Source organism: Pectinophora gossypiella, chromosome 20 (genome assembly GCF_024362695.1).
Source record: "Pectinophora gossypiella chromosome 20, ilPecGoss1.1, whole genome shotgun sequence".
NCBI lineage: Eukaryota > Metazoa > Arthropoda > Insecta > Lepidoptera > Gelechiidae > Pectinophora > Pectinophora gossypiella.
This window is the reverse complement of record NC_065423.1, coordinates 4,010,834-4,038,372: the sequence shown is the minus strand read 5'-3', so window position 1 is coordinate 4,038,372 and position 27,539 is coordinate 4,010,834. Positions and strand designations below refer to the sequence as shown.

The window sequence follows — 27,539 nt, the reverse complement described above, 5'->3', positions numbered from 1 at the left end:
AATTAAGATAATTATAAGATAATGATTATTAGCACCATGGTAGCCCAGTTGGTAGAACGCTTGCCTCTCATTTTCAGGTCGCAGGTTCGAATCCAGCCCAGGCTTAAACCAATGATTGTCGAATTTGTTTTCGAATTCATGTTTGGATCATAAATGATTATCTCGTGCTCAGCACTGAAGGAAGATATTGTGAGGAAACCCACATTCCCGAGAAATGCATTTTCGGAGGTATGTGACCTAACCTGTATTGGGTTGGTTTTCCCTTAGCGGGTTGGAAAGTCAGACAGGCAGTCTCTTCTGTAGAAAACAGGACCTTTCAAACCTTCAGGTTAGGTAAGCGTACCCTGTGGGAAACGGGATAATGCTAGGGAGATAATGGAGTTTAAGTGTACTATAGTTTTATCGCATTGGAATAGTCACGTGTTACTGGTAGCCACTATGTATTAGCGATGGGTCGTTATCGGTTTTTGAGATAACGTAACGTAAGCGTTATGTGATTTCCAATAACTAGTTTCTTAACTAGTGATTTTTATAACTAGTTATTTTCACAACGTTCTGAAGCAAACGTGATAATTGTAACGTAAAATCGTTTGGTTTCATCTTGTCATTACGAATATTGTAAAACCAGTGATTTTGCGTGAGTAGTGAAAGTAGCCAAACATCGACGCTATGCCTTAAACATAAGAGTGAATTCGATTTAACTTTATGGCGTTGTGATTAAAAGAGTTATTGAAGACTGATGCCTATTTCGATCGTTTAAATGGCGTTATGAATATCACTAGTTTTTGTTGTAGTGGAAAACGAGTGATCACTGTTCGAGCTCGTAACTGCATATATAACCAGTTATGGTTAATAACGCCCATCGCTACTATGTATTAATTCCAGATATTTCTTTCTAGCAAATTGATATGTCGTGGGTTATGATAAAAATGTTTCCTTCTTCTATTGTGTGGGTTGTAAGGTGAATTACCAACCTCATCAACCCTGGTGTCAGGGCTATTATTGAGCCGCCAAAGGCCCCTAACATGGCTCATGTAACGACTACTTACTTACATCAGTAAGTAGTAACCGGGACCAACGGCTTAACGTGCCTTCCGAAGCATGGATCATCTTTCTTTTTGGACAATCAGGTGATCAGCCTGTAATTTCCTAACCAAACTAGGGATCACAAAGTGATTTTTGTGGTATGTCCCCACCGGGATTCGAACCCGGGTCCTCCGGATCGTGAGCCCAACGCTCAACCACTGGACCACGGAGGTCGTTTGTTTCCTAATTTACTTCTACTCACGCAAATACCTCAGGTGTATCGTCGACGAGGTAATGTATCTTGGTCTACATTTTTTCACCGGATAATGGAGGGTAGTACCAACATAACGGAAGTACTTATCAGCGAATGGGGTGTAATTTTCTATCGGCTTTTCAGGGATATGTAAAAATCTACATTGCAAAGAGCAGGGGGTTAAAAAGGCCACATCGAAGGAATTCATCTAAAAAACCAATATTGCAATTTGACATTTGCGTATATAAAAGTAAGTGAGCATTTGTTTTGACAAACAAATGTCAAATAGTAATATTGCTTATTTAAATGAATTGCTAACTAACGGCCTCCGTGGTCCAGTGGTTGAGCGTTGGGCTAACGATCCGGAGGTCGTGGGTTCGAATCCCGGTGGGGACATATAACATAAATAACTTTATGATCCCTAGTTTGGTTAGGACATTACAAGCTGATCACCTGATTGTCCGAAGGTAAGACGATCCGTGCTTCGGAAGGCACGTTTAGCCGTTGGTCCCGGTTACTACATACTGATGTAAGTAAGTAGTCGTTACATGAGCCATGTCATGTCATTAACGGCTCAATAGTAACCCTGACACCACGGTTGATGAGGTTGGTATTCCATCTAACAACCCACACGATAACAAGGTTAATGACAACTTAAGTTACAAGACGAAAAATCATAAGGCCTGTTTGCAGAATTTATGAAGTTTATAATTTACTTTCGTGCTTCGGAAGGCACGTTAAGCCGTTGGTCCCGGCTGCATTAGCAGTCGTTAATAACCACCAATCCACACTGGGCCCGCGTGGTGGTTTAAGGCCCGATCTCCCTATCCATCCATAGGGAAGGCCCGTGCCCCAGCAGTGGGGACGTTAATGGGCTGATGATGATGATGATGATAATTTACTTATGATAAAGAGCCGTGGTAGTTTAGTCAGAAGAACGCTGTACTCGTATTATGAGGTCGCAGGTACAAAATTTCATTCACGTTGTGCATGAAAACTCTTTCGGCGAATATAAAATATTTATTTCGAAATTAATGCACTTTCAGCGTTCCACACTGAAATTGATATACATTCAACCAGCGTAAAATACTCGTACAAACGACTCCACAACGTATGGTAGAATAAATCTTCATAACTGGCCGCCGCGCCATCTTAGAGTGCATTTTCCACGTGGTGGTAATTTTACCCGGTTCTGGCAACATTTATCATCATTCTGGCAACTCCTATGTATTACCCTGGCAAACTCAGAGGTAACTTTGCTATTTTCTTTGATAGTTTAATGGAACTCCGATGAACGGAGACTTGATGAATGTGTTAAACTTTCAACTTTATAGCAAGAAATATTAAAATTTGCAGTAGTTTAAAGTTAAGTTTTGCTTACAAAGGTAAAAGGATTAAGTACGAAAATGAGAGAGATGTAGCATAAAATCGCAGTGGCATATATACACCCAGTCCTCGCAAGCTATGTTTAATAAGATGTAAGAGAACCATATTGTAATTAACCGGGCACAAACAACACAGACCTGAACACAGACCTCTCCAAAGACTCGCTACCGATCCTCCGCTGCCCGCATCCAGCGTTTTTCCGCGACCTTCAATTCCATCATGATACCTATATCAGAGAGAAAGGGAATGAATAATCCAATGAATAATCTTCTTTCACCCTAAGGTTGCCTGGCAGAAATTGCTCTTTAGCAATAAGGCCGCCTATTGTGCTTATGTTTTATTCGTATGTTTATGTCCTTTGTGTATGTTGTTGTGCAATAAAGTATTATTGATTGATTGATTGATTGAAAGGGAAAAGATTCAGTACGATCTACTCTGAATCAGTGTGTATGTATAAAACCATTCATGAATGTTGCGGAAGCGAGAGAAATGTGTCAGAATGAGAAAAATATGTTATTTTAGATTCCATAGTCTGCTTACCTTGGTGGAAAATAGGGGTGAGTTTATGTATGTATAATAAAAGTCACACACTTACGGAAAACGGGCGTGAGATTATTTTCCATCAAAGCTCTAAGAGAAATGAATAGTTCACGCGTTGCTTTCAGCTTTAAGTTTGTAAAGCCATAAAATACGCTAAAGCTAAAAGTTACATAACGTTATCTTCCAGGTCGTATAAAATGTGGCATACTTTCCATGGAACATGCAATATCCATTCATAATACCATGTAAAAGAAGGCAATAGAGTCTGACTGAAAATTGCACCGCAAAAAATAATTTCTCAGGTATTTTGTGTACTTACATCTATAGTGTTGTATCTATTAAAATCGGACCTGTCCTTGGCAAGTTAGAAGTGAAACCCAACATTGACTCCACTATTTGTATCCTTTGGAGCCGTAGTCAATTTAACATAACATAAATAGCCTATATACGTTCCACTTCTGGGCACAGGCCTCCTCTTAATCAACCGAAAAGGGTATGGAGCATACTCCACCACGCTGCTCCACTGCGGGTTGGTGGAGGTGTTTTTACGGCTAATAGCCGGGACCAACGGCTTAACGTGCCCTCCGAAGCACGGAATCATCTTACTTTTTCGGACAATCAGGTGATTCAAGCCTGAAAAGTCCTTACCAAACACAGGACAGTCTCACAAAGTGATTTCGACAATGTCCCATCGGGAATCGAACCCGGACCTCCAGATCGTGAGCCTAACGCTCTTACCACTAGACCACGGAGACTGTTATTTTTTTTGTTTGGCAATTTGCAAACGATTATAACAACTCAAATTCAAATTCAAAAATATCTTTATCCAGTAGGCAGCATAGTACTTTGAAACCTCATTTTTTACATGACAAACGTCTCATCTGCCTAAAACTGTAGCTGCAAGAAAAACTTCGGCATATGGCCCAAAACGTTCTGTTTTAAAAAAAACTGTGTACATGGATCATCTCATGTAGAAACTATTAGCGTCATGAAGAAAAAGCTTGTAGTTTCTCTCAGAGATAGTGTCCGAAATCAAGTGGCGCACTTTGATAGAGGCCTATGTCCAGCAGTGTACTACATTGGGCTGATGATGATGATATATACATTTCTTTTATATGTATTATTTGTACACTTTTTGCTTTCTCACTTTTATTGTCCTCTCACGCCATGCGGGGTTGGCTGGAAAAGATTTCTTTTAGAGATAAGCATCTGTACAATGAATAGATTAATATACATAAACAGCCAATATACGTCCCACTGCTGAGCACAGGCCTCCCCTCAATCAACCGGAGGTTGATGATGACGTTTTTATTATATTCTCGTTACTGTCAGTTGTCATAATCGTTTGCAACTTGGCTAGATGGTATCTGATTCAATGAGAAAGTCTTTACTATTAAGGCAGAGCATGGAAACAAAAAGGCCCTCGTGCAAGCGCATGGCATTTACGAGTATCGTGGAACGCAAGTCACGATCTTCGTCGAAGAATGGCCAATCAGGGTAGACTCAGCCATCCAACAGTGCCACAGTACAGAGCATTCAGAGCGTAAACAAGCCGGTATTTGTCTTTCTAATTCTGACACAGAACTGTGATGTGTTAGTGGCCGTGAGTTAGTTTATGGTCGGTTTGTTTGATTTTTTTTTTGAGAAGTCTGTTGCTTCCTGGACATTTCAGTCGATGACATCTGATGCGTGACACACACATATTCTCTAATCAGGCGATCGATTCATCTTGGGAGGTCCGTCAGACCGAAGAAGTTTGCTCCCTTTGTTTTTGTCTTATCATATTATTATTTTTCGTACTCATCAAAAAGTGAATGTTACGTAAATCGTACCTGTATCCCTCACTTGAGTATCACTAAAATCGATATGATGCATTTTAATATTGTTATAAATTATATAACTTAATAACAGACGAAATAAAGTCGTGAATCTGTGTCACGAATTTATTATTTTTAATTTGGAACTGGCGTATTATTTCTTTTGTTTTTATTTTTGATTTCTTCTTTTTCGAACGGGAACGTTTTCCCGCCTTTTTAAAAGGTACTGTGGGGTTAAAAAGGCCACTTCGAAGCAATTCATCTAGAAAAGCAATATTACTATTTGACATTTATTTGCATTGCGCACTTACTTTTATTATGCGCAAATGTTAAATTGCAATATTGCTTTTTTAATCATGATTACAGTTCGAGACAACCTGTTTATCAACCATCTGAAAACGCTTACACATATAAAGTAAATTGTTACTCACAAGAAAATGCCACCGTCTATCTAGACTCTCATCATCATCATCTTCATCAGCCCATTAACGTCCCCACTGCTGGGGCACGGGCCTTCCCTATGGATGTATAGGGAGATCGGGCCTTAAACCATCACGCGGGCTGCATCAGTGCGGATTGATGGTTATTAACGACTGCTAGTGCAGCCGGGACCAACGGCTTGACGTGCCTTCCGAAGCACGGAAGAGCTCGAGATGAAAACATTTTTTTTTGTGGTCACCCATCCTATAACCGGCCTTTTGCGAAAGTTGCTTAACTTCAACAATCGCAGACCGAGCGCGTTTACCGCTGCGCCACCGAGCTCCTCAAGACCCTACCCTTATCTAGACTCTACCCTTACACTATATATCTCCAGAATCATATAAAGTATTTGGTGGGGTAAAGAAAAACGAATGCACCTCCCGATTAACAGTATAAGCTGACGGCTTACCAAACCACCTACAGATAAGCACCATTATTCTTTCCCTCTCCCATAACAGTATTTATGCAATATTGTTATAAGATAGCATGTGCCGAACCCACCATAACCCCACAATCAATAGGAACGTAAGCCCACAATCTGCTTATAAGAATAGAACCAGGATAATACTCACGGAAAACGTAATTTTTCACTCCAACGGCCAATATCTTCCTTAATCTGTAAATGAAAAAGAAAAAGGCATTACTGTAATGCAATTTGATAGAATTGGAATTTAAAATAAAATATGCCGAGGTAAATTTTATTGACATTTCTAAACATCGCGAAATTCGAATGAATTTCAGAGAAATATACCTAATTTCCTGTTTCATAATTTTTAGTGCGTGATTTTTCCGTGGTCTAGTGGTTAGAGCATTAGGCTCACGATCTGGAGGTCCGGGTTCGATTCCCGACGGGGACATTGTCGAAATCACTTTGTGAGACTGTCCTTTGTTTGGTAAGGACTTTTCAGGCTTGAATCACCTGATTGTCCGAAAAAGTAAGATGATTCCGTGCTTCGGAAGGCACGTTAAGCCGTTGGTCCCGGCTATTAGCCGTAAAATACACCTCCACCAACCCGCAGTGGAGCAGCGTGGTGGAGTATGCTTCATACCCCCTCCGGTTGATTGAGGGGAGGCCTGTGCTCAGCAGTGGGACGTATATAGGCAGTTTATGTTATGTATGATTTTTCCGTAGTCAGATCTTCGTTTTTAAACTTATAGTTTTATTTATATTATTCTGGGGTTATATTTATTAAGATAACGTGCTTCTGATACATTTTTTATGCAAGTTTTGTTGAATATAAAACCTATCCGGAATATGTCTGAGCAGCCATGTTATCAACTCGATGTAATTATCGAGTAAATACAAGGAAACTGAGTAATATATAGTAATATATACATATTTGAAATATGCAAATTAAGCCCTTTCATTTGATATCCAACATAATAAATACCATTCGAAAAAAATGATTCTCGTCCTTACTTAATGTTCTCTAGGGGGCGCCACCTTGGGCCTGTTTAATAAAACTTACGATTGTAAATTACAACGACAATTTGATGTTCATTACGTAGCTAATACGAAACTGCAAAATATTCGTGATCACACACTCCGCAATGTACATCAAATTGTCATTGTAATTTACAATTGTAAGTTTTATTAAACAGGCTCCTTGTATTTAGCCTGACGTCACACAGCCTATAACCACCGGACAATCAAGACTCTTCTAGACTTCTTCTTCTTCTCTTCTTCTATCTCATTTGTTAAATTCTAACAGGCGGTTTAGAACAAACGTGCATTCACACATAGCAGTCAAACACATAACCCTCCTTTTTGCTTTGCCGCAGTGGGGTAAAAAGTGCATCTGCGGCTACCCAGAGAATCCCGACCAGACTAAAGATATTTTACTGATCATTATCACGGATAGCAGGAGCAGAAGTTTGTAGATACGATCGACCTATCGTAATATTATTCAGTTCATTATGTTATTGAGGCTTTTGAATTGAATACATAAATGAATTGGATGTTCCTTTTTAAGGTTTTATTGAAAGGCTCATTTCAATTGAAAGGTCAGATCAATTTAGTTTGATTACTTCACTGGTTGCATTTATCTATGAATAGGTAGCAAAAGAAATGCGGCTTTTGTATGGAGTATATATGTATATTGGGACCTTTTAATCTACTGTGTGGGAGATTCTAAAGCCCAAGATTTGTCCGGCCAAATTCAAATTCAAAAATATCTTTATTCAGTAGGTAACATAGTTACGAGCATTAATATGTATACACTTTGGTACCATGTCACATTAACTTTTTAAATTGAACTGTAAGTCTCACTAAATGTCAAATATATTAGTGCGACAGAGTCCTAAAGTGGGTACATTATATTGTTCATGACTGTACACTTTCAATCGTCAATTTTTACATAACGAATGTCTCGTCCGCCTAAAACTACTGCAGCTTCTCACAACTTGTATAGCCGGGGAAAAGAAGCCGCAAGAAATACCTCGGGACAGGGTCCTAGACATTCTTTAAAAAGGCTGTGTAGAGAATGCTGAGGTAAATCTACAGTAAATCACGCCAAAAAAGAATGAAAACTGGTTGCAAGCATTATATAAGAAGACTAGGTACTCGTATGCTCAATCCTGTGACAAGCCGCCATTGTTAGTCCTTTGATGTCAAAATTGTTACCATTCAATTGGTATCTCCAACATTCCAAGCAAATTTTATTATTGAAAATTAAGTGAATTACTGACTAATGTATTTAATTACTGTTTTTTCATCACATGTATAAAAATCATTAAAACTGTACGTAAATCTTTTACTAAAAGTACAAAATTTCCTTGCAAAGCAAATTAAAAACATTGGACGTGGGTAATTTATTTTTTACGAAATGGCAACGCAGGGTCTGAAGACTGTAATGAAATGTTAGCTGTCAGTTTTGGCATAAGTACCTGGTTATCTTATACCATGGTTGAAAGTTATCTTTTGTTACCTACTTCTGGCGCTACCTACTCCATTAGGGTTTACGTGCGTGAATTTATATGTGTAGATAAGTAAGAACTTTTATGTGTTTAATCTGTAAGGCAGGTGTCATGAAATATTGCACTGGAATTCAGGTCAAGAGCCACCGTTCTGTGTATACCTAGCCGTCGGGAAACCTTTTAGACTAAGAAAACAACCCTCCAAAAATATATATGCATTTCTTGAAAGTTCCCCTTTCAGTAAGCTGAAAGCAGACCGAATTATTCCGCATAGTATTATAATCACTATCACAGAATAGTGCCAGTAGGTGTATATACTACTCACTTTTGTCTACCAATTAGGGGATAAAGGCATAAAAGGCATCAAATAAATTGAAACACATTCAAAGAAATTCGAGTTTGTTTAAATTTAAAATTTGGATTTGGAACATAAAAATTAAATTAAGATTTAAAACTTTATAATACTTTCAGTGACGCCACATTTTTATTTAATTTTCATTCATTTATTTTTATTTTATTTAGTTATCATTATTAAACATATTTTTAAATTTAAATTATTCTAATCAGTGTTGTGTGTATCTATAATTATCATTGGCAGGCAAATTACCGGTACTTTTTAAAAGTGTATTTTGTATTGTGTGTTTTTAAATCAATAAATTCTCGTATTTGCTTTTTCTGATAATCCTTACAAAACATAAACTTGCAAATCGTTTTTTTGTGATGGGAAATGTATATTATTTACGTGAGTTTATATTTATTATTCGTTGATCCATTAATATTACTTTTATGCGCCTCGGTAGATGAAATATCGTTCAATAGTCTATTACAATCCAATACTAAGTATATGGGATAGCTAATTGCAAGGATAAGTATTTAGGCTTGATTATAGATGACAAGTTTAACTGGAAGCCTCATATAAATAACATTTGCGATAAAATGAGAGCAATGCTTGCGAAATTCAGCATAATAAGATATAATATCTCATTCAACGTACTACGTAACTTATATGTAGCACTAGTCGAATCAGTAACTTCGTATGGTATCACGAGCTACGGGAGAACATTTAAAACATATTTAGACAAAATATACAACTTACAAATTAAAATTATAAAAAAGATAGTGAGCCACAACACAAAGGAACGTTTTAGGGATAAATATCATGAATTACTTAATGAATGTAACATTACACCTATTCATCAAAAGTCAAAGTGTGCATTGTTAGCCGAAAATTATTTTCGTACAGACATTCTAAAGCCAATACAACATATTAAACAAACGAGGCTAGTGACAAATAAACAAATGATAACAGGCCGCTCCCATAATACATATGGGAAGAGAACATTAACATATATGGTTCCCCGAATATATAATAGTTTACCAATTGAATTAATAAATAAAATACATTCCAAAAACATAAAAAATATATTAAAACATTATTTCTTAAATATAAGCAAAATGCCTAACGTATAGTATACTTATCTATACTTATAATAAATCTGTAGAGAGGTCAATTCTGTACATTAAATATTTTTTCAAAATAACTATCAGGGGGTGATAAGTGGTCGATACTGATGCCAAAAATGCAATCAGTAAAATTTTTGTCTGTCTGTCTGTCTGTCTGTCTGTCTGTCTGTCTGTATGTTCCTTATAGAAACAAAAACTACTGGACGGATTTTAATGAAACTTGGTACAATTATTCTTCACACTCCTGGACAGGTTATAGTATACTTTTCATCACGCTACAATCAATAGGAGCAGAGTAGTGAAGGGAAATCCTTTTGTATAAAAAATCTAAACCACTCAAGTTAGACGTTTGAAATTTGGCATGCAGGTACCTTAGATACCGTAGAGGTGCACTAAGAAAGGAATTTCCGAAATTCCTACGGGAACGGGAATTAGCGGGAAAATCTTTTTGTATGAAAAATCTAAACCACTCAAGTTAGACGTTTGAAATTTGGCATGCAGATACCTTAAGTACCGTAGAGGTGCACTAAGGAAGGAATTCCCGAAATTCCCACGGGAACGGGAATTAGCGGGAAAATACTTTTGTATGAAAAATCTAAACCACTTAAGTTAGACGTTTGAAATTTGACATGCAGATACCTTAAGTACCGTAGAGGTGCACTAAGGAAGGAATTCCCGAAATTCCCACGGGAACGGAAATTAGCGGGAAAATCCTTTTGTATGAAAAATCTAAACCACTCAAGTTAGACGTTTGAAATTTGTCATGCAGGTACCTTAGGTACCGTAGAGGTGCACTAAGGAAGGAATTCCCGAAATTCCCACGGGAACGGAAATTAGCGGGGAAATCCTTTTGTATGAAAAATCTAAACCACTCAAGTTAGACGTTTGAAATTTGTCATGCAGGTACCTTAGGTACCGTAGAGGTGCACTAAGACAGTAACTCCCGAAATTCCCACGAGAACGGGAATTAGCGGGAAAATCCTTTTGTATGAAAAATCTAAACCACTCAAGTTAGACGTTTGAAATTTGACATGCAGGTACCTTAGATACCGTAGAGGTGCACTAAGACAGGAACTCCTGAAATTCCCACGAGAACGGGAATTAGCGGGAAAATCCTTTTGTATGAAAAATCTAAACCACTCAAGTTAGACGTTTGAAATTTGGCATGCAGATACCTTAAGTACCGTAGAGGTGCACTAAGGAAGGAATTCCCGAAATTCCCACGGGAACGGGAATTAGCGGGAAAATACTTTTGTATGAAAAATCTAAACCACTTAAGTTAGACGTTTGAAATTTGACATGCAGATACCTTAAGTACCGTAGAGGTGCACTAAGGAAGGAATTCCCGAAATTCCCACGGGAACGGAAATTAGCGGGAAAATCCTTTTGTATGAAAAATCTAAACCACTCAAGTTAGACGTTTGAAATTTGTCATGCAGGTACCTTAGGTACCGTAGAGGTGCACTAAGGAAGGAATTCCCGAAATTCCCACGGGAACGGAAATTAGCGGGGAAATCCTTTTGTATGAAAAATCTAAACCACTCAAGTTAGACGTTTGAAATTTGTCATGCAGGTACCTTAGGTACCGTAGAGGTGCACTAAGACAGTAACTCCCGAAATTCCCACGAGAACGGGAATTAGCGGGAAAATCCTTTTGTATGAAAAATCTAAACCACTCAAGTTAGACGTTTGAAATTTGACATGCAGGTACCTTAGATACCGTAGAGGTGCACTAAGACAGGAACTCCTGAAATTCCCACGAGAACGGGAATTAGCGGGAAAATCCTTTTGTATGAAAAATCTAAACCACTCAAGTTAGACGTTTGAAATTTGTCATGCAGGTACTTTAGGTACCGTGGAGGTGCACTTAGAAAGGAATTCCTGAAATTCCCACGGGAACGGGAATTAACGGGAAAATCTTTTTGTATGAAAAATCTAAACCATTCAAGTTAGATGTTTGAAATTTGGCTCGCAGTTACCTTAGATACCGTAGAGGTGCACTAAGAAAGGAATTTCCGAAATTCCCATGGGAACGGGAATTAGCGGGAAAATCCTTTTGTATGAAAAATCTAAACCACTCAAGTTAGACGTTTGAAATTTGGCATGCAGGTACTTTAGTAAACTTAAAGCTTAGTTGCAACAGGATATTACAAAATTCCCACGGGAACGGTAGTTAGCGGGAAAAAACATTTGTATGAAAAAATCAAATCTAAATAAAAGGAGAAACTGACTGACTCAGTGACTGACATATCAACGCATAGCCTGAACGGCTAAACGTAGGCATTTGAAATTTGGAAGGGACATAGCTTAGGTACCGTAGAGGTGCACTAAGAAAGGAATTCCCGGAATTCCCACGGGAACGGAAATTAGCGGGAAAATCCTTTTATATGAAAAATCTAAACCGCTTAAGTTAGACGCTTGAAATTTGGCATGCAGGTACCTTAGTTAACTTAAAGCTTAGTTGCAACAGGATATTGTAAAATTCCCACGGAAACGGGAGTTAGCGGGAAAAAAACATTTGTATGAAAAAATCGAAACCGCGTAAGATAGATGTTTTCAATTCAATTAAATTATTTATTGCATTCCATGTAGTACAATGGGGTGTTACATAGGCATAGGAACTAAAACATGGACCCTGTAGGGCACAGCAACGTTGAAGGGAAGAGAGGAAGTGTGTATTAAAATTAAAACTCAATGAACAATCAATTAAAAAAAAATCAATTCAATCAATTAATTCAATCTAGCATGCATGCATACCTTAGTAAATATAAAGTTTATTTTTGTCTGTATTTTGAAAAATGGGAGTTATTAGGAAAAAAATTGTATGAAAAAATCTAAACTACATAAGTATGCACTCAAAGATCTCTCTCTTATATAACACGCCACGCGGACGAAGTCGCGGGCAAAAGCTAGTATAATAATATAATATGTATAAATTTATGATACAGTAATGTATTATAACATTACTGTATCATAAATTAAAATATGTAGGGTAGTATAACTATTTATGTGCTTCTTTTATAATAATATATATTTAGGTACGTATGTATGTGTATATAAGACAAATAACATAGTCACTACTGCCTACCCCGCTAGATAAAGTGGGCGTGATGCGACGTTACAATAGGCAATCAATTAATAGAACATGATGTATATGAAGCATCGAGGAAGCGACAAACTGGTTTTAGAGGGAATCTCGTATACGAGGTACGCCGCATTGATTGGCATTTATGCCTACTCGGTACGACAGTGCACTGTGTGTGTTTTTGAGTTCATTTCTTTCAATGTTTTCTGTATTTTTATATTATTATTTTTATTTTATTTTTTATTTTTCTGTTTTAATGCGACGAATGGGTGCCGAGACAAACCTCTGTGGTTTAACGGCATCATTCAAACCATGTATTTAGATTAAGGATATAATGATAATAAATAAAAAAAAAAAAAAAGATTAATGGTTTCTTGCGAGATGGATTACCGTTATAATACTGACTTTGATTAATATTTCAGGGTTCTGCTGTTTTGAAATCTTCGACCGCAGAAAGACAAACAGATATCGTAATCCCTATTAGAGTGAACTGAACCGAATCTGATGGTAGACCACAACATCAGCTCAGAGGTACATCCATAGCAAGATAAACTAAGTACCTAAGGTGAGCCGTATCGCCGTCTATAATAGTAGACCACTTGGTAGTAAAGTTCTAGTTTAGCGTTGGGCTCAGGATACGGAATTCCAAGGTTCGTTTTTGGTTAGGGACAAGTCTTACATGTAGTATTTGAAACTATCCTTAATCCTTAGTTTGGCCAGGACATTTCATGCTGATCACCCGTTTGTCACAGGCACAGAGCAGTCAGTTCGGGCTACTATTTACTTAAGTAAGTCCACGTATGAGCCATGTTAGGATCAGCAGGTTAATAGTAACCTTGATAGCAAGGTTGACGGGGTCGATCCCTCCTTCCATAAGGATCCAGAGTCTTCATCCACCATGTAGAACTGGGGATACACTTAATTATTCTCTCCTTGTATCCAATTTCTTGAAATCCAAAATAATCTGTCTGTTGTTGTGTCTGTCTTGTTTCAGTTGTTTATATCCTGTTTTGTGTACGATAAACTGTTAAATAAATAAATAAAATCTACTTCGATCCACAATTATGAAGGAAACACAATTATGAAATGCATTTTCGGAAGTACTAACCTAACCTATTATTGGGCTGGTTTTCCCTTCGCGAGTTGGAAGGACAGGCAGTCGCTTCTGTAAAAACCGAACCTGTCAAATCTTCAGGTTAGGTAAGCGGACCCTGTGAATAACGGGATAATTTTAGGGAGATGATTATCCACAATTATGAAGGACAACTGTGAGGGTCAAGACTGTGGTCAGAGGCAATACGACATCAGTCTATCGCTCCTACAGCTCGTCTGTCATGTTGAAGAAGACATAACAATATGCTACACCCGCGGCATGGTTCTGGTACGAATTATATCGAGGGCATCGACCAATAGCAGTATGACATATTTTATCCACGTAGTTTATTGGTATAATGCGCCGGAACCCAGGCCGCCTGTGCTGGCTTATGTTATCTCTACTCCCATTCCAGCAAATAAACATGCGTCCGCGATATGAAATTAAAAAAAAATATATATGCAAATGATCAAAATAAACTTCCATATTTTATTTACGACATTCGCCGTAGAGTGAGTGTGTGCAGCTGTGCGATACGGTATTTTATTATGTTTACTAGCAATTAACAGTTTGTTGCGTTTTTTAGGGTTCCGAAAGTAAAAAGGAAAAACGGAACCTTTAAAGGATCACTTAGTTGTCCGTCCGTCTATGTGTGCCCTTATATACCTCAGACCCTTTTTATCGAGATCACGACGCGTGTGGTACAAATTTACACACACACACAAATTAACATCTGAAGCTGTAAAAAACTTAGGCTGAAGCTGTAAAAATTGTCGTCAAACCTTTAGATTGCGTTGATTTAACGCAATTTGGGCCATTTGAGCCTTATTTTCAAACGTGTCGCAGGGGAATCAGAAATCGTTAATATGTTGTTTCATCAACTAAAAAATATATTTTTGCAATTACAATCTTATTTACGGTTGGTAAATTAACCTCCTCCCATGTAGCTGTATGGAGACAATAGTTTTTCAAAAGTCGAAGTTGTTCTTAGATTATCTATTATTAAGTTTTATATTACTATTCATTATTTGATTTATTAGTAAGTAAGTTTAATAGATTTTTTTAATTTGTCAAATTGTGTTCTTTTATAATTATTTTTGCTTAATAATGAATAAATAAATAAAGTAGTTCATTTGAATAATCTTTGTAAATGTGCGGCAGCTGGTACGGAACCCTAGGTGCGCGAGTGCGGCTCGCACTTGGCTGGCTTTTTCACTCTTGTACAGACCGTGTACAGTGTACAGGGACGTCGAATGGGATGAATTATGCGCCGACATGCCGTACCTAGTCAGCGATGCTAGTTGCGCCTTGCGTACTTAATATTACGTGATATAATGACAATGTACTTTTCTATCTGTATAACTTATCTAGGGTAAGCTTTAAGTAGCTTAAGTTGGTTTGTTAAATACTTTGTTTCTGTTTTATAAGGTGTTGGTTATCTAAATAAAATAAAATAAAATAAAAAAATATAATTTTACTGGATGACGAACAATGATATACAGGGTGTAAGTGACATCGTAACGAACACTGAGAGGGATAATTCAGCGTATTATTCTGAGTTAATATCAATTGGAATTTTTGTCGCAAAAGTATGGTTCAGAAAATAATTAAAAAAAAAAACACTAAAATTTTCATGAATTTTCATTCATAAAAGCACGATTTTTATATTTCCCGTAAATAATCTCCTTTCCTTGACTATATCTCGTAGCTCGTAGCATGAGCGTAGCAATATGCTACGACTCAACTACGACTCTACTACGAAGTTCTACGTTTCTTTTGCCTGCCTTTTGACATTGCTTTTAGAACTTAAATCTATTTTCCTAGGTAGTTGGTTGTTCTAACCGTCAATATGTATGAACAGTTTGCTATGAATGACGACACGCGTGCTCGCAATAAATATTGATAACCCTGCTCGGTCCAAACGTGCGGTCACTCTGATCGTTACAGTGTTCACTCACACTGACAGAGTTGACGCTTCCATATGACTTACTGTGTTAGTGACATCGTAACAAAAACTTTGAGTGATTCAGACCATGATTCATAAGTTCATATCAAGTGGAATCCGTCGCAAAAGTACGGAACTGAAAATAATTTAAAAGAACATTAAAATTTTCAAGAATTTCCCAACAAGAAATTCCACTTGATATCAACTCAGAATCATGGTCTGAATCATCCCCCTTAATATTCGTTACATTGTCACTAGCACCCATACGTACTTGTATAGCTACCTGAATAAAGAAGAATATTTGAAAGAATTAATCGACTCTAGCGCATCGATAGCGGTACGCGCTGAATGAGGGAAATCGTCGACCACGCCGGCGGGGTCGGTATCGGGGCTATGAAGTGTTTGGTGTCGCGAGCTGATAGGCCGCCTCTATGGCTAGAGTAATCGGGTCGTCGGGATCGCTACTAACATTCTGTATAGGAGTGTCCGACTTACAAATGTCTGTTTAACCTCTGGGTTATACGTACATTACTATATGGCGATTTATGGCTCTGTGGTCACCCCAATAAGGATTAAACGGACGATGTTGATTTACAACAGGTGCCTAGGTTAATGGGCTGGCACCAGTCATGTGCAGTTCCCTGGAATGTTCTCAGAGAATATTACATACATACATAAACTCACACCTATTTCCCACCGGGGTAAGCAGAGACTATAGAATTCCATTTGCTTCGATTCTGACACACTTCTCTTGCTTCCTCCACATTCACCAATCGCTTCATACACGCACGCCGGTTCAGAGTGGATCGTAGTAAACCTTTTCTAAGGACATCTCTAATTTGGTCAATGTAAGTAATAGAAATAACAAAAGGTTTTTGTTACCTTCAGACTGATCAGTCTTTATTTAGTAATCAGAATTTCATAATTTATTTTTGATGCAAACAAACTACGCAATTCATTAATGTAAATCCGATACCGGAGTTAGAATCGGCGTTCCCCGTTTGAGAAGCAAGGCGTGATACACTGGTCAAAATGACATTTTATTTAAAAAAAATACATTTACCGCTTTTTCAATAAAAAATAAACAAACAATGAACGTGAGTAAAATATTGAACAGCCAAGCAAAGTTGAATCGAATTAATTGATATTTGTATCTAATATTGCTTGGCTTTCAAATATTTATACACGCGTTATTATATACACGTTAACCACCTGTTTACTTTTTATTGGTACGTTAGCCTTACAAACGAATGAACAGTTTTACGTCGCAACGTTTGAAACATAGGACAATAAATCGGAGTGGACACGCGTCCTACGGCGATATATCACGTCAAAATATTAAAGTCGGCCCAGTGGCGCGTCCCGGCCGGATCGATCGTGATATTTTTAGTTGGCCTGTTCTAGTATCATATCGGATACTTAAGTTTTAGAAGTTGTTATGTGCGAACGTTTTAAATGTAAGACTTTACATTGTTCATATAACTATACAGTACTACTTACTATGGTAATTGTAACTGTCAGTACTATTCAGAGGCGGAGGACAGGAGTCCTAGTATGGCTTTGTAATAGACTATTCTGGGCGCCATCCCACTTGCGTCAGACAGAGTACTGCGGGGCGGAAGGCAAGGGGGAAACCACTGCCCTATTTTTCCCTAAAAAGTAGCATGGAAAATGCTGCACCGACAAGAGCGTGGCTCTTAAATTGATGATGATGATTGTTCCTATGTTAAACTGTGAAAAAACATAGAACTCACGCTGCAGATTTTCCCGGGATTGTGTTTCTCTCCCTCTCTATCTCCCCGTCTCTCTCTCTCCCTTTGGCATTTATTAATCCCATCTGATGGTGGGCTCTGGTGGGGGCTTCAGTAAAACACCGGACCTGTCAAATCTTCAGGTCCGATTTTTTACAGAAGCGACTGCGCGTCTGACCTTCCAACTCGCGAAAGAAAAACCAGCCCAATACAGGTTAGGTCACATACTGAGCTGAGCACGTGATAATCATTTATGATTCAAACATGAATTCGAAAACAAATTCGACGCGTTCTACCAACTAGGCTACCACGGCTCTTATAAAAAAAATAAAAACAAAAATCATTAAAGTGAAGGAACTATTCCAAACAATGTCTTTCAAAGTATGAATGCTTACCTGATACCAACCAGTAGTCATACTTGAATGAACAGGTCGACCCAATGGGATAAGAGGGCCAAATGGGCACTTAACTGTAAGAGCCACTTAAACATAGACAGGGTTCGCACCTTCCGTCATGTTTTCAGATGTAACACTTCAAGATAGGTGCTTAACACTTAAGTACTATGTGTTAAGACCCGGTTAAGACTGATAAACAGACCAAAAGTGCTATTCGTAACCAATGGTAATATTGATTTGAACGGTAATCTGAATTGCACGTACCTTTATCATATACCTCTATAAATGTAATTAAAAACTATACTACTAAGTACTATAATAGCAGACACTTTTGTTGACACGAAGTCATAAGATGGATATAATTAACTTTATGGCATAGAATAAGCCTACGTACGGTCACGAGCATTAATATGTATACTCTTTGGTACCATGTCACATTAACTTTTTTGACAAATTGAACTGTAAGTCTCACTAAATGTCAAATATGTTAGTGCGACAGAGTCCTAAAGTGGGTATAGGGTATATAGGGTATGAGTATATTGCTCGTGACTGTACATACTACGTATAGAACGGCAACTCTCCGCTCGTCACCAGCAGCTAAGCTAGGTTTACCTCATCCCCCATCGGTCTTACTTTAGTCTTCAATCATGTTTGGATCATAAATGATTATCACGTGCTCAGCGGTGAAAGATAACATCGTGAAGAAACCCAGACACCCGAGAAATACGTTTTAAAGATATGTGACCTAACCTGTGTTGGGCAGGTGTCCCTTCGCGGGTTGGAAGGTCAGACAGGCAGTCGCTTCTGTAAAAACCGGACCTGTCAAATCTTCAGGTTAGGTAAGTGGACCCTGTGGAAACGATGATGATGATAGGGGATGATGTTTAGTGATCTCTTTATATTTTTAACGAGAATTATCTTAGTGCGAAGGGCAAAATTAACATTTATGTTTAGTGTAAGCACCTCGTTACACGTTGTAAGGAGATTAAAGCAAACTAAATATGTAATGAAGATTTCAGAGTTGCTCGGGTCTGGCATTTTGATAATTATCTTAAGGAATCTTCCGGTTATCATTAGGAAGGCTTATCAACGATATTTAGACAATATAATTGTGGTATATCTATGGTGTTTGCTATCTTTTTCTGTCATATGAGATGTCATTGGAATTTTGTTTTCTGTTTTTCAAATAAAATGCAAATGCCGTTTAATTGAATATATTACAATAATATAGCATAGCATTAACCTTGATCTAGTCTATTACTCAAATCAATACTGCAGATGATACGCAAACTCATTTCTACGGCATTAATCCTGCTTTCATACTTCTTCTGCCATACCCAATTCACTACCGTACTTCAGCGTACTTTAACGTAGAGACAAGCACTGCATTGTGAACAGCCATCCCCGCATCTTGCGAAATACATTGGCTACTAACAATTGCATGCAATGCCCCATTCTCTGAATCACCCAATATTACTCTTCTTATAATATATAAAAGGAGAAACTGACTGACTGACATATCAACGCACAGCCTAAACGGCTAAACGTAGGCACTTGAAATTTGGAAGGGACATAGCTTAGGTACCGTAGAGGTGCACTAAGAAAGGAATTCCCGGAATTCCCATAGGAATGGGAATTAGCGGGAAAATCCTTTTTTATGAAAAATCTAAACCGCTTAAGTTAGACGATTGAAATTTGGCATGCATGTACCATAATAAACTTAAAGCTTAGTTGCAACAGGATATTGCAAAATTCCCACGGGAACGGAAGTAACCGGGAAAAAAACATTTGTATGAAAAAATCTAAACTGCATAAGTTAGAAGCTTGAAATTTGCCATGCACTCCCCCACACACAAAGATCTTTCTTTTATAACACGCCACGCGGACGAAGTCGCGGGCAAAAGCTAGTCTTTCTATATTTTCAACCAGATTTCACTTACTTAAGTACATACAGCCTGCAAGAAACGCCGACGAGTCACGCAACGTGCAAGTCTGAAGTGCACAAGGGGACAACGATTTATCTATTAGTGAATCAGAGATACGGCAACTGGCTTCGTGCCAAAGACTTACGTATTCATGGGGTGGCTAAATGCGTACCGTCTGCATGTTTATCGATATTTTTTATTACCGCACTACCTAATATATTTAACGGTAATAATATGTTTTTTTTTTTCGTTTATATACGTCTGTTTATCGAAGCACTAGTTATAATATGCGCCAAGCGGTTGATATGCCGCGGGTAATCTTCATCTTTCCTATGAGTTTTGAGATCAGTGACCGATGTCATCAAAGATGGGTTTCTATTGAGCCGCTAATGGCCGCTGACATTACTCATGTTACGTGTATAAATAATTAAGTAAATAACGTTAACGTGCTCTCCGAAATATGCAAATATAGTTTATTGCGCACAACATACAAAACAAGTTTTACACACGTGGATGAAAGATACAGCCTGGCGGCCTTATTGCTAAGCAGCAATTTCTTCCAGGCAACCAATGACAAGAAAACATTTATCACAATTTGGTGCACGACGGTGAAACATGGGTCATCTTACTTTTGGACAATCGGGTGATCAGCAATGGCTTAAAAACTAGAAAACTAGAGATAATGATGTGTCCTCTTCGTGATGTGACCGTAATTTGAACCCGGAACTTTCAAATCGTGAGCTACCTGAGTAGCTGTAATTTAAAATGAATGTGTCCTACAACTTGTCTAGGCTAGGTTCCACTGGACACTGTGAAGATTTATTTATTATTGAATCAGAGGGCGCTGGCGCTATGCCAAAGACTTATGTATTCATGGGTAACTAAATGCGTACCGTCCGCAAGCGCATTGTTAGGCGCGGTTATATTTATCAGAAGTCCGCGCCAGCCTTGTTCGGAGAAAGCATAAGTTTACTACTACCGTAGATTGAACATCACACTGAGACTGATACGAGGTATTCTCCTGGTATACGCTCTTTGCTGCACGGAGTAGAAACGTGGACAATCCTGGCCCGAGAGATGTGGTGCTGGAGGCGAATGTTAAGAATACCGTGGACTGCGAAACATACTAATGAATCGATCCTGACCCAGCATCTCCGCGTCAGTGGAAACCCGGCGAATTCGACTTTACTACTTTAATTTCATCTTTGGATCTCAGATAATTGATATCACGTGGTTTCGACGACTTGTGCCCGGTTAATGGCACAAAATTAAAAATCCACTTGATATCAACTCAGAAAAAGTGCTGGAAAGAGTTGAAGAAAAGAGAACCATATTGAAGACTATAGAGAACCGGAGAGGAAATATGATTGGCCACCTGATACGACACGATTCATTTATAACAAACATTATAGAAGGAAAAATTGAAGGGAAGAGAGGAAAGGGTAGACCTAGGATAACATTTATGAAACAAATAAAAGAGAAGGTGCAGGTCGAGAGGAATGGCGGTTACTCCACCGACAAGAGCGCAGCTCTTAAATAGAGAGAGAGATCAACTCAGAATCTCGTTAACGACTGCGATCGAAGAAATATCAAAAGTAAAAACAAAAGAAATTAACTGCCAGCGTCAAATTAAAATAATAAAGTCATGACACAGATTTACGACTTTATTCCGCCTGTTATTAGTCATTTTTTAATCTAATGATAATTTAAAAATAAAATGGTTTTTTTTTCAATAAGTATGTCTATGAATTATTTAAAACAGAATTCACATTTTGCGTAGGTATATTACAGCTATCACACAATGATATTATGGCCAAATAGCTACAGCCATAGCGGTCTCTAAGGGTCATATCTCACTAGGACACCATGTTTGCGCAACCAACAAGACCCCAGGTGTGTTGACGTTCATATAACTGCATACATTTTGATCGTGGAGGGATTGTGGCGGCCATGATGGCCATGGTGTCCTACTGAAATTGGGCCCTTAGCGATGCGCTCAGATATCATACGTGACGATGTGATCTAAAATGCATCACGCTTACTAAATACCTACTCACTGTAGCCTTGAAGACTCCCAGATTATAACGAGTTGGAAAAACAGACGACGGGAGACAGCTTTCTGTTCGGCCAACGTGATAAAATGTATTCCTTTGCTGTCGCTCCCTTCTGATAACCCTGCATGTGTTACCGAGCTACCTACATTATAGACAGCTGTGTGTATACGTGTGAGTATGTGTGTGAGCAGAGCGGTTTAAAGAATAGATCGCTCTATAAAGTATTCACTCGTTGAAACTTGGCTTTTAGAAAACAAATAGGTACATCTGATTGTTGCCGGCGCTATTTTTGTTCCTGAAGCTTTGTTTTAGTTTTATATTAGCTGTATAAGGGTTGTATATTTTGTTTGAGATGCTAGGCGGGCTATGTCGTTGTTGTGAGCGTCAGTATGGCCGGTAACCCGGCGTATTTAAAGTCGAAATGGCCTATCACGGAACGTCCGGCAACTCTGATCATGACGTGACCATCAGAAAGGCCGGTCACTCGTCATATTTAAAATTGAAACATATTTTAGAAATGAAATAACGTTCTTGATGTCAGGATGGCCGCTCACCTTTGAATTTTATGTCATTTGTGAAATACATTTCAATGACAAGTGACTGGCCTTTTTGATGCTCAAGTCATGATCAGCGTTGCCGGACATGCCGCTTATACGTTGGACGTTAAGCATTAGATAAACTATCCTTCGGCCGGCCAAAGTGATCTATTGGGCATTTAAACGCACTGAGATAGCCTCCATGGTTAGTGTTTAGAGCGTTGGTTGCAAGATCTGGAGGTCCGTGTTCCCGACTATTCTCAATTCGGGGTAGCCAGAGGTAGGCCAACCCTCACAAGGTGAACTAAGTACCCACGCCGCACCGAGTTTTCTGTTAGACCAACATGATAGGTCGTGAACTTGAGCTTTGCAACTAACCAGTTGCAAAACTGGCTAGTATTTACAACATTATACCAGACAAAGCTGTAAGTACCGGTATCGCGAAGCAGCTTATCCGGTAATCCGTTCATTCACACAACTCTACGCTTTGAACAGTTCCATTGGCGAAACTTTCACAACTACGTTGAGGCGTAATCAGATTGTTAGCGGCAGTGGGGACTTGGCTTTATAATATCAATTAAGTACCTATCGAAAATAAAAATTTAAAATGTTTGTTTTCTGGTAGTGTTTGCCTGGAAGAGTGTAGTGTAGTGTTTGCCCAAGTTGTACTGTTACATGTGTTATGTATGATTGTTAAAATTAAGTTCTGTTCAATGAAATATATTTGATTTAATTTGAAATAAATTGTCGATAAAAGAACTGCGATAGCCCCTGGTGTAAGAAAGCATGACTCTCACTGTGGGGCTACCTTCTTCGAATGTCATTTCAAAACCATGTTTCGACTATTCAATTATGATAATAATCCGCGGTGAAGGAAACATCTTGCGGAAACCTACATTCTCATGAATTGGGTTGGTTGGCATTGGGTGAGAGGATCAGCTGATCAGACAGGCAGTCGTTTTGTGAAGAACCGGACGTGTCAAGTCATCAGAATCTTCGATTAATAAGCGAACTCCGTGGAAAACGAACAGACAGACGTGAGTTTTTTTTTGGAAGTATAGTAGAAACTATTTTTTTTTATATATCTGTTACAAACTCAACAGGTTGGTGAAAACGCACCCAAAGCCTGAATCAAAGCAGTTATTTTGCCGTTTTACTTTTTTTAAGTATATCAACTTTTACGCTGGCCTGTATCATTATCTAATAATTACTTGGACAAAACAAAATACTAGACTGCAATCCGCTTATCCGCGCTCCTACAAGCTGCTCTTCTGTCGCGACCACAATGCACTATTAGTCTGGACTGCACTGCCGCAAAACGATAAACAGATAATCTCGCTACAGTTCCTCTTGTAGCTATTGTACAGTCAAAACTCGCGTCTCTAATCTCTATCGGGTTGGGCAGAGCTGCAAGTATGAGCACCAATACGAGCTTGCTTCAGAGAGCGCATGTGCGGTCTCGCTCACGCCCATGGCAAGGCGACGCACGAAAGAGATTTCTGTATGAAGACTTTAGAAAAAAAGAAAGTTTTAATCTAATCTAATCTAGCCTATAACATCCCACTGCTGGGCAAAAGCCTCCCCTTCATCTTTCCATTTTTCGCGGTCCTGTGCGTACTCCGGCCAGTCCCTCCGGGAAGCGTCGCAAGTTACGCCATCTCTTTCGAGGTCTACCACGACGCCTGTACCCAATGCATGACGATCCGATTTTTTAGGACACCAAAGACACGGATAACAGATACATATAAAATCACATCGCAAGACAAACAGCACACACATGAAATGGCGCCCAATGAATGCTTGCGCCGGTGTTCATGATATCTCGCTTATTTCTCCTGTATTACTCTAATTATCTGCAGCTCGTTAATGGAGTGTTTGTAACTTAGTAGAGTTAATCGTGTCATTTTGCTGTGTGATACTAATGGGGTTGGCAGGAAGCGTGAAAGGCTAATTTCCAGTGGCTCTGCACTCTTACCGTAAGCCGCTTAACGCTTAAGTGCGAGGAAGACACAGTCCCCAGCCCCCCTATTTAGCTACCTACAGCCATTTAAGACAAAAGTAAGACCCAGAGGGGATGAGGCCGACGCCTGATACGAAATGGTGCGGGGCAGAGAGTTACCGTTCTTTACGTATTATTGTATGGTAGTGGCGTCAATTTATTTATTTATTAAGGTACTTACATACAATATTACAGTATGGCCCAATGCGCTGTATGACGAGAAAACAATATACAAACTAATAAAACAAAAATAAACATTGAATGAAAAAAAAGAAACAAAAAGAAAAATAAGACTATAAATAACATGAAAAATACTAAAAGAAATTACAATTTCAAAATTAAAATTAATTTTAATTAATTATTTTTTTTTAATTATTTATTATTTACAGTAACGTAAATTCCTTTTCCGAGTATATTAGACAACTCTTTGGTATGCAACCTAACACAGAATATAAGTACACTGTAGTATTAGTGTTAATATATCGTCCTGCTTGAAGGTTTTTTTATGAATTGTCACTAATTGCCATTATAATATTGTCTATAAGAAAATCTTAAACAAAAACAAATTATAATTTTAACAAAGAAAAATAATTTGTACAAAATATTTGTAGTTGAATTATACAATAATTATAATATACATACATATTTACGAACTAGAATAAATAAATAATTTTATAATAAAAAATATATTAAAGCGAGTCCGTGATGTGTCTATGTTCGTTCGCGTCGGTTGTAACTCTTCTAACGATTCTCTGATTTTGACAGAATGCTCATGGTCATTCACGGGCTATTTTACAGCGCCTCTAGTGGTCACTTAAGGAACAACATTCGCAGTCGATATCGGCTACAGTTTGTCATAGTTATCATACAAATATAAAACGGCCAACGGCCTCTGTGGTCCATTGGTTTAGTGTTGGACTCGCGATCCTAAATCACTTTGTAATCCCTAGTTTGATTAGGACATTACAGACTGATCACCTGATTGTCCGAAAGTAAGATGATCCGTGCTTCGGAAGGCACGTTATGCCGTTGGTCCCGGTTATAATTTACTGACGTAAGAGAGTAATCGTTATATGAGCTATGTCAGGGGCCTTTGGCGGCTCAATCATAACCCTGACACCAGGGTTGATGAGGTTGGTATTCCACCTCACAACCCACACGATAAAAAGAAGAATATAAAACAGTCAACTTCATTATAGCACGCAGCTGCTACGCTGACAGAAACGTCCGTATTTTTCAATCGTTTGTCAAGATTCCTACGACAAGAACTGAAATTGTGAACATTATTTCCTCTTAGCCTAGACAAAGTCTCACAAGCTCACAAGACGTATGCAATCCCCAACTATAAATCTGCACAAACAAACACAACTTCCGTGAAATTAATTCAAACCCTGGAACATTTAAATGGATGTCTCTTCATTTGTCCACTGAACTTGGTGCAATCTATTCTATGCAACTTGCGAGTCCTACTGCAAATTATATTGCATTAGTTTCAACTATGTTGTGTTGAACTTATTTAGTCTTCTTCTTTCACGAAGGTGTGATAGCCTGAGATGAAAGTACACGATGGCGATGAAACTTAAACGTAACGTCAGGGGTGCTTATCTAGGGTCAGGTTTAAAACCACTGCATTCGAATTTCATATTTCATAGGTCCCGGTTACTACTTACTGATGTATGTGATGATTCTAATGTGAGCCATGTCAGGGGCCTTTGGCGGCTCAATAATAACCCTGACACCAGGGTGAATGAGGTTGGTAATTTACCTCACAACCCACACGATAGATAATGATGAGATGAGAGGCTTAATTAACGTCTGCAATAATAAGTCGCTTTAAGGTTCAGCACTAGAAGAAGGTACAGTGAGAGTCGCGGGAAACAGCTATTACACCGCAAAAATACTATAATATTTAACAATTCCCAGTGGCGTTTCACCTCAACTAATATGACTTTGAATAATTACTTTCAACTTCTAACCAATGTGAGTCTTATTATAAGGTGATAAATGCGAAGATGCAGTGTAGGATGCATAAAATGCGGCGTCCAACGAATGACGCCCGCCCGGCAGATAAATGGGTAATCTCGTGAATATTCTCTTATAAGAACGTACGGGACAGTGTTATATTCGTAAAACTTTTCTTTTTATTTAATATTAATTCAAAAGAGATTGCTACCCTAGCAATAGGGCCGTTGTACTACCTATAACTAAGTACTACCTATAACTAATTGTAATTGTTTATTTTTACCCACGACGGAACGGAGCAGGTATATGCGTTTAGGGTGAGAGATGTTTGTGTGTGCGTTTGTGCAAAGAAATGTTATTAATTATCTTCTAAACTAATAATCCGATTTTGATGCGGTTTTCAATAACGGGTTTGTGTTTGATGAGTTCATGTTATTAGACAAGTGTCATATCTGTAACTCACTAGGGGGCGCCACAATATTAGTGTTTAGAATAAATATTATTCGAAACGCCTCTTCAATTTATAATAGCAATTTATTTGCAATAGTTTTTATTAGTTAATTGTTTTTGACAGGCGTTTTTTTTTTCGGTTCCATTGATTACACGTAATTACGTCGAACACGGTGCTGTTTCATTGCTACCTAAATCCCTTAAAAATCAGTAAAAAGGCATTGATATACCTTTTTGCCTGATGGCATATTCATGGTCCTTCGAGCCAGATTTCAGAGAAGATCCCAGATCACAATCAATAAATTGTAGATAAATTAATACGAAGTGATTGGCGAAGATTAAAGAAAAATCAAGATCGACTATAAGTGGCATGTGGATTGTGTGGTCAAGTGAATCAAATTCATCCAATTAATCCTCATTTAATTCATAAAGTTGAACCCATCACTCAATAATCAGGTAGTA

General features: G+C 38.2%; 1 protein-coding gene and 1 long non-coding RNA gene across 2 annotated transcripts in view; one reads left to right on the top strand and one right to left on the bottom strand.

Moving 5' to 3' along the window:
- The window catches only part of LOC126375890 (uncharacterized protein CG3556), a 198,869-nt gene that overhangs the window by 89,112 nt on the left and 82,218 nt on the right, over positions 1-27,539 (bottom strand). Inside the window, exon 2 of the mRNA XM_050022973.1 lies at positions 6,075-6,118. The gene's annotated coding sequence lies outside the window, so the exon portion shown is untranslated. The remainder of the gene's footprint in view (positions 1-6,074; positions 6,119-27,539) is intronic.
- Positions 10,779-11,162, top strand: LOC126375970 (uncharacterized). The gene is made up of 2 exons (XR_007567670.1): positions 10,779-10,919; positions 11,054-11,162. It is a non-coding gene; the product is annotated as an uncharacterized LOC126375970 (long non-coding RNA).